Source organism: Triticum urartu, unplaced genomic scaffold (genome assembly GCF_056163025.1).
Source record: "Triticum urartu cultivar PI428250 unplaced genomic scaffold, HENAU_Tu73 scaffold1, whole genome shotgun sequence".
Classification (NCBI taxonomy): domain Eukaryota; kingdom Viridiplantae; phylum Streptophyta; class Magnoliopsida; order Poales; family Poaceae; genus Triticum; species Triticum urartu.
The window spans coordinates 3,539,710-3,547,802 of NW_028259461.1; positions in this window are offsets into that span (position 1 = coordinate 3,539,710).

The following is an 8,093-nucleotide window of genomic DNA, read 5'->3' on the forward strand; positions in this document are numbered from 1 at the left end:
CAAGGAATATACGTCTTTCTGCTAAAGAGGATCTATTAAACTCATAATTCATTAGATCCTTGTTATCAATGCCAACTAGGTATCATAAGTAAATGGATCCCGGTTGTTCAATCCTTTGATAACCAAGGTCATTCTTTGCTAAAGAGAAATGATCACTATGAGTCAGACTCAATAGAATTGGATCCATTCCAAATAGCGAGAATTAGGATTCTTGATCCCTCTCAATCTCTCTTTCAATTCGAGGATCCAGAGAGGTGTTTTCATAGTCATCTCCGAATATTTGCCATCTCGGAATATTTTCGATTTCATTTTTCTATGATATGTCTTTCTATATGAAAATTGGTTATTTACGATGTACGATGATCCCTGTTAAGCATCCATGGCTGAATGGTTAAAGCGCCCAACTCATAATTGGTAAATTTGCGGGTTCAATTCCTGCTGGATGCACACGAACGGGAACATTCCATAAGTCTATTGGAACTGGCTCTCTATCCATGGAATCTCATCCATCATCCATACATAACGAATTGGTATGGTATATTCATACCATAACATAAGAACAATAAGAACTCGAATTCTTATCGATACTGGAACTCAGAGCATAGGAGGGAAAGTCGATTTATGGATGGAATCAAATACGCAGTATTTACAGAAAAAAGTCTTCGTTTATTGGGAAAGAATCAATATACTTTTAATGTCGAATCGGGATTCACTAAGACAGAAATAAAGCATTGGGTCGAACTCTTCTTTGGTGTTAAGGTGGTAGCTGTGAATAGCCATCGACTACCTGGAAAAGGTAGAAGAATAGGACCTATTCTGGGCCATACAATGCATTACAGACGTATGATCATTACCCTTCAACCGGGTTATTCTATTCCACTTCTAGATAGAGAAAAAAACTAAAGGAGAATACTTAATAATACGGCGAAACATTTATACAAAACACCTATCCCGAGCACACGCAAGGGAACCGTAGACAGGCAAGTGAAATCCAATCCACGAAATAATTTGATCCATGGACGGCACCGTTGTGGTAAAGGTCGTAATTCCAGAGGAATCATTACCGCAAGGCATAGAGGGGGAGGTCATAAGCGCCTATACCGTAAAATAGATTTTCGACGGAATCAAAAAGACATATCTGGTAGAATCGTAACCATAGAATACGACCCTAATCGAAATGCATACATTTGTCTCATACACTATGGGGATGGTGAGAAGAGATATTTTTACATCCCAGAGGGGCTATAATTGGAGATACTATTGTTTCTGGTACAAAAGTTCCTATATCAATGGGAAATGCCCTACCTTTGAGTGCGGTTTGAACTATTGATTTACGTAATTGGAAGTAACCAATTAGGTTTACGACGAAACCTAGAAATCGATCACTGATCCAATTTGACTACCTCTACGGGATAGACCTCAACAGAAAACTGTTGAGTAACGGCAGCAAGTGATTGAGTTCAGTAGTTCCTCATAGAAAATTATTGGCTCTAGAGATATGGTAATATGGAGAAGACAAAATTGTTTGAAGCACGCACAGAACCGGAAGCGCCCCTTGTTTCAAAGAGAGGAGGACGGGTTATTCACATTTAATTTGATGGTCAGAGGCAAATTGAAAGCTAAGCAGTGGTAATTAAGACCCCCGGGGGAAAATAGGGATGTCTCCTACGTTACCCATAATATGTGGAAGTATCGACGTAATTTCATAGAGTCATTCGATCTGAATGCTACATGAAGAACATAAGCCAGATGACGGAACGCAGAGACCTAGGATGTAGAAGATCATAACATGAGCGATTCGGCAGATTTGGATTCCTTTCCTATATATCCACTCATGTGGTACTTCATCATATGATTCATATAAGATCCATCTGTCTAGAGATCGTCATATACATCTAGAAAGCCGTATGCTTTGGAAGAAGCTTGTACAGTTTGGGAAGGGGTTTTTTGAGAGAAAAGAAGAATCTACTTCAACCGATATGCCCTTAGGCACGGCCATGCATAACATAGAAATCACACGTGGAAGGGGTGGGCAATTAGCTAGAGCAGCAGGTGCTGTAGCGAAACTCATTGCAAAAGAGGGTAAATCGGCCACTTTAAGATTACCATCTGGGGAGGTCCGTTTAGTATCCCAAAACTGCTTAGCAACAGTCGGACAAGTGGGTAATGTTGGGGTGAACCAAAAAAGTTTGGGTAGAGCCGGATCTAAGTGTTGGCTAGGTAAACGCCCCGTAGTAAGAGGGGTAGTTATGAACCCTGTGGACCACCCCCATGGGGGCGGTGAAGGGAAAGCTCCCATTGGTAGAAAAAAACCCACAACCCCTTGGGGTTATCCTGCGCTTGGAAGAAGAACTAGGAAAAGGAAAAAATATAGCGATAGTTTTATTCTTCGTCGCCGTAAGTAAATACGTAACTAGGAATATGGAAAATTGCATTTTTGGAATTTGCAATAATGCGATGGGCGAACGACGGGAATTGAACCCGCGCATGGTGGATTCACAATCCACTGCCTTGATCCACTTGGCTACATCCGCCCCTTATCCAGCTAAAGGATTTTTTTCTTTTTTCCATTGATCATTATTCTATTTATTCTGACCTCCGTACTTCGATCGAGATATTGGACATAGAATGCCACTCTTTAAAAAGGAAAAAAGGAGTAATCAGCTGTGACACGAAAAAAAACGAATCCTTTTGTAGCTCATCATTTATTGGCAAAGATAGAAAAGGTCAATATGAAGGAGGAGAAAGAAACAATAGTAACGTGGTCCCGGGCATCTAGCATTCTACCCACAATGGTTGGCCATACAATCGCGATTCATAATGGAAAGGAACATATACCTATTTACATAACAAATCCTATGGTAGGTCGCAAATTGGGGGAATTCGTGCCTACTCGGCATTTCACGAGTTATGAAAATGCAAGAAAGGATACTAAATCTCGTCGTTAACTGAATTCTGAATAGAAAGATTAAGAAGAAAAAAAGATTCAAAATAAAGACAGAAATACCCAATATCTTGCTAGAACAAGATATTGGGTATTTCTGTCTTCAAAAATTCTTATATGTTAGCAGAAAAACCTTATCCATTAATAGATGGAACTTCAACAGCAGCTAAGTCTAGAGGGAAGTTGTGAGCATTACGTTCGTGCATTACTTCCATACCAAGGTTAGCACGGTTGATGATATCAGCCCAAGTATTAATAACGCGACCTTGACTATCAACTACAGATTGGTTGAAATTGAAACCATTTAGGTTGAAAGCCATAGTACTAATACCTAAAGCAGTGAACCAGATTCCTACTACAGGCCAAGCAGCCAAGAAGAAGTGTAAAGAACGAGAGTTGTTGAAACTAGCATATTGGAAGATTAATCGGCCAAAATAACCATGAGCAGCCACAATATTATAAGTTTCTTCCTCTTGACCAAATTTGTAACCCTCATTAGCGGATTCATTTTCAGTAGTTTCCCTGATCAAACTAGAGGTTACCAAGGAACCATGCATAGCACTGAATAGGGAACCGCCGAATACACCAGCTACACCTAACATGTGGAATGGATGCATAAGGATGTTGTGCTCTGCCTGGAATACAATCATAAAGTTGAAAGTACCAGAGATTCCTAAAGGCATACCATCAGAAAAGCTTCCTTGACCAATAGGGTAAATCAAGAAAACAGCAGTAGCAGCTGCAACAGGAGCTGAATATGCAACAGCAATCCAAGGACGCATACCCAGACGGAAACTAAGTTCCCACTCACGACCCATATAACAAGCTACACCAAGTAAGAAGTGTAGAACAATTAGCTCATAAGGACCACCATTGTATAACCACTCATCAACAGATGCAGCTTCCCAAATTGGGTAAAAGTGCAATCCGATCGCCGCAGAAGTAGGGATAATAGCACCAGAGATAATATTGTTTCCATAAAGTAAAGAACCAGAAACAGGCTCACGAATACCATCAATATCTACTGGAGGGGCAGCGATGAAGGCGATAATAAATACAGAAGTTGCGGTCAATAAGGTAGGGATCATCAAAACACCGAACCATCCGATGTAAAGACGATTTTCAGTGCTAGTTATCCAGTTGCAGAAGCGACCCCACAGGCTTGTACTTTCGCGTCTCTCTAAAATTGCAGTCATGGTAAGATCTTGGTTTATTCAAATTGCAAGGACTCCCAAGCACACGTATTAACTAGAATATAGATAATAGAAGGCTTGTTATTTAACAGTATAACATAGACTATATACCAATGTCAACCAAGTCAGCCCAAAGATTAGCTATCCATATAACTAAATTAACCAAACCAATAATTTTGTATTTGTAAATGAAGTGAGTCAAAGTGAAAAACTTTGATGGGTCTTTTCTATATGGGTTGCCCGGGACTCGAACCCGGAACTAGTCGGATGGAGTAGATAATTCTTCCTTGTTACAATAGAGAAAAATCCCTCCCCAAATCGTGCTTGCATTTTTCATTGCACACGACTTTCCCTATGTAGAAATAGCCAATTTCTATTCCAAAGAGGAAGTTCTACTAATTTTTTTAATTAGTAAGTTGATTCACCTACTCTTTATTATAATAAAAAGAACATTTCAGAATGAAAAATAGAAAAGTTTTTTCTTGATCATTTATCAACCCTTTCCTGTTTCTTAATTTCGTCTAATGATTAATTAAGAGGGTTGACCAGGTCATTGATACGTATAATATCCAAATACCAAATACGCTCAGTGTGTGATCCACAGAAAGAAAAAAGAGTTGTTTTGGTGAACATCAAAGAAAAAACTTGCTCTTCTTCCATAAAAAATTCTTCTAAAAATGCCGAACCCAATCGTTGCATAAAAGTTCGTACCGTGCTTTTATGTTTACGAGCTAAAGTTCTAGCACATGAAAGTCGAAGTATATACTTTAGTCGATACAAAGTCCGTTTTTTCGAAGATCCACTATGATAATGAAAAAGATTTCTACATATCCGACCAAATCGATCAAGAATATCCCAATCTGATAAATCTGTCCAAATGGGTTTACTAATAGGATGCCCCGATCCAGTACAAAATTGAGCTTTTGATAAGTATCCTATGAGGAGAGTAGCGGGGACTATGGTATCGAATTTTTTCATTCGAGTATCTATTAGAAATGAATTCTCCAGCATTTGATTCCTTACTAACAAAGAACTTTTTTGTACACTTGAAAGGTACCCCATAAAATCGAAGCAAGAGTTTGCTAATTGGTTTATATGGATTCTTCGCGGCTGAGTCCAAAAACAGAAATAATATTGCCAGAAATTGATAAGGTAGCATTTCCATTTCTTCTTCAAAAAAAAAGTGCCTTTTGATGCAAGAATTGCCTTTCCTTGATATCGAACATAATGCATAAGAGGATCCATAAAGAACCATAGGGTTTTCCGAGAAAAACCAGGGTACATTATCCCAAAATGTTCCATCTTCCTAGAAAAGTGGATTCGTTCCAGAAAAGTTCCAGAAGATGCTAATGGTAAGCAAGAAGATTGTTTACGAAGAAACAACAAAAAAAATTCATATTCTGATACATAAGAGTTATATAGGAATTGAAATAGTCTTTTATTTTCTTTTTGAAAAAAAAAAATGGATTTCATTGAAGTAATAAAACTATTCCAATTCGAATAATAGTTGAGAAAGAATCGCAATAAATGCAAAGATGGAACATCTTGGATACGGTATTGAAGGAGTTGAACCAGGATTTCCAAATGGATAGGATAGGGTATTTCTATATGTGATAGATAATCCAAATGCAAAAATTTGTCTTCTAAAAAGGGAAATATTGAATGAATAGAGCGTAAATTCTGAAACTTTGGTATTTCTTTTTCTTTCAGACAAAAAAATTCCCGTAGCGAGAATGGGATTTCCACAACGATCGCAAACCCTTCAGATAGAATCTGAGAATAAAACTCAGAATAAAAATAATTTTTGTAATCCAATAATCGATCTTGGTTAGGATGATTAACCGAGTTATCCAAAAAATTCTGCTGATACATTCGAATAATTAAACGTTTCACAAGTAGTGAACTAAATTTCTTGTTATTACAACTAACAACTATTTCCACAGGTTCAGAACCATTTAATCCATAATGGTGGGCAAATGCATAAATATATTCCTGAAAGAGAAGTGGGTAGACAAAGTATTGTTGACGAGATTTATGTTTTTCTGAATACCCTTCGAATTTTTCCATTTGTATTTCTACTTGAATCAGAGAGAAGAAGCATTTCTCGGTTTATCGAATGATGATACATAGTGCAATATGGTCAGAACAGGGTGTTGCATTTTTAATACAAACCCTGGAAAGAAAGGGAGTCTAATCCACAGATCTTTTTCTGCTCCTTTTCTACCCAATTAGTTTATGTTTGTTCTAATTAAAAAAAAAGAACAGAACAAGTTTTTTATTTTTGCAGGCCAATCGCTCTTTTGACTTTGGAATACAGCCTCTTTATCAATATACTGCTTCTTTTACACATTCAATCCATAACATCCCTTATTCAATCCATAATCAAGAATAATTAGGATTTCTAAAAAAAAAAAGAAAAAATAAAGGGTCCACTCATAGGAAAACCCAACCTTTCCCCGCATCCGGCACTAATCTATTTTTAACGTCTAATTAGAGCGGGGAATCATTCCAATTAGGAAGTTCAGCTCGTTGCTTTTTATTTTACCAGAATTGGAGCCAGGCTCTATCCATTTATTCATTAGACCCAGAAAATCGTAATTTTGGATTCCATTCAAAAAAGATTGATTTTATTACGACATGCTATTTTTTCCATTCATTACCTTTGAGGATCAGTCGTGGTCTTCTAGACTCTACCAAGAGTCTGGACGAATTTGTTGTTTCATCCAAATGTGTAAAAGATCATAGTCGCACTTAAAAGCCGAGTACTCTACCATTGAGTTAGCAACCCAGATAAAAAAAGGATCTTAGATACGATCGAAATCCAAAAATCAATGGAATTACACCGCGCGCTTCTGTCAAAACATTGAACTAGCAAGACATCAAAAGATTTTTTTTATCGACCATGAAAAACACTCAAATGCCAAAACGAACAGGTCCGGTGAAATTCCACTAAAGTAAAGTTAAAAAAAGAGCGACCCTAATCACGATGGCCAAATTCTCCTTATTTTTAGCGATTTTTATTAACAAAAAATATATATTATAAAAAATATATATTATATTGTATGAGAATACATGCAAGAGGAACACCCTTATCATTTGAGCGAAGTGTAGGCGGAAAAATTGAATATGGAGTGAGGATAAAGAGACCCATCTATCTACAAATTCTATTTGTTCAATAGACCTTTGTCAATGGAAATACAATGGTAAGAAAACAAATTAGATAGAAAAAGTAAATAAAATAGGGGCTTATGTTGGATTGGCACGATATAATATAAATCCAAATAGGATTAAAAAAGAGGTAAATTGTGTCTAAATAATTAGACAACTAGGAATACTAATAATCTTCTCCTATCCTATTTTTTGATTCATTTAGTTCTTCAATTAACTCAAAGTTCTTTCTTTTTCTTTAAAGAATTCTGCCTTCCTTAAAATATCATAAACAGTTCTTGTTGGTTGAGCACCCTTTTCAAGGAAATAGAGAATAGCTGGAACATTTAAACAAGTTTGATTCTTTATCGGATCATAAAAACCTACTTTTTGAAGATCTCTTCCTTCTCTTCGAGATCGAACATCAATTGCAACGATTCGATAGACAGCTTATTGGGATAGATGTAGATAAACAACGCCCCCCCCTAGAAACGTATATGAGGTTTTCTCCTCATACGGCTCGAGAAAATGATTCGAATTTCTGTCGATAATAATAGAAATTAGACTATGACGTGCATTAATTTCCTTACAGAAAAAACAAATTTCATTTATACTCATGACTCAAGTGGGCTAATTTTGCCTGACAAACTTCGAAGGCAAAATCCTTCCAAAATTTTTGAGTCGTCTTTAAACTCTTTTCTTTGTCTCATTTCGAACGAATTGACTTTTATTCCTTATTCTAATCCAACTCTGTTGTTGAGACAATTGAAAATTGTGTTTACTTGTTCTGGAATCCTTTATCTTTGATT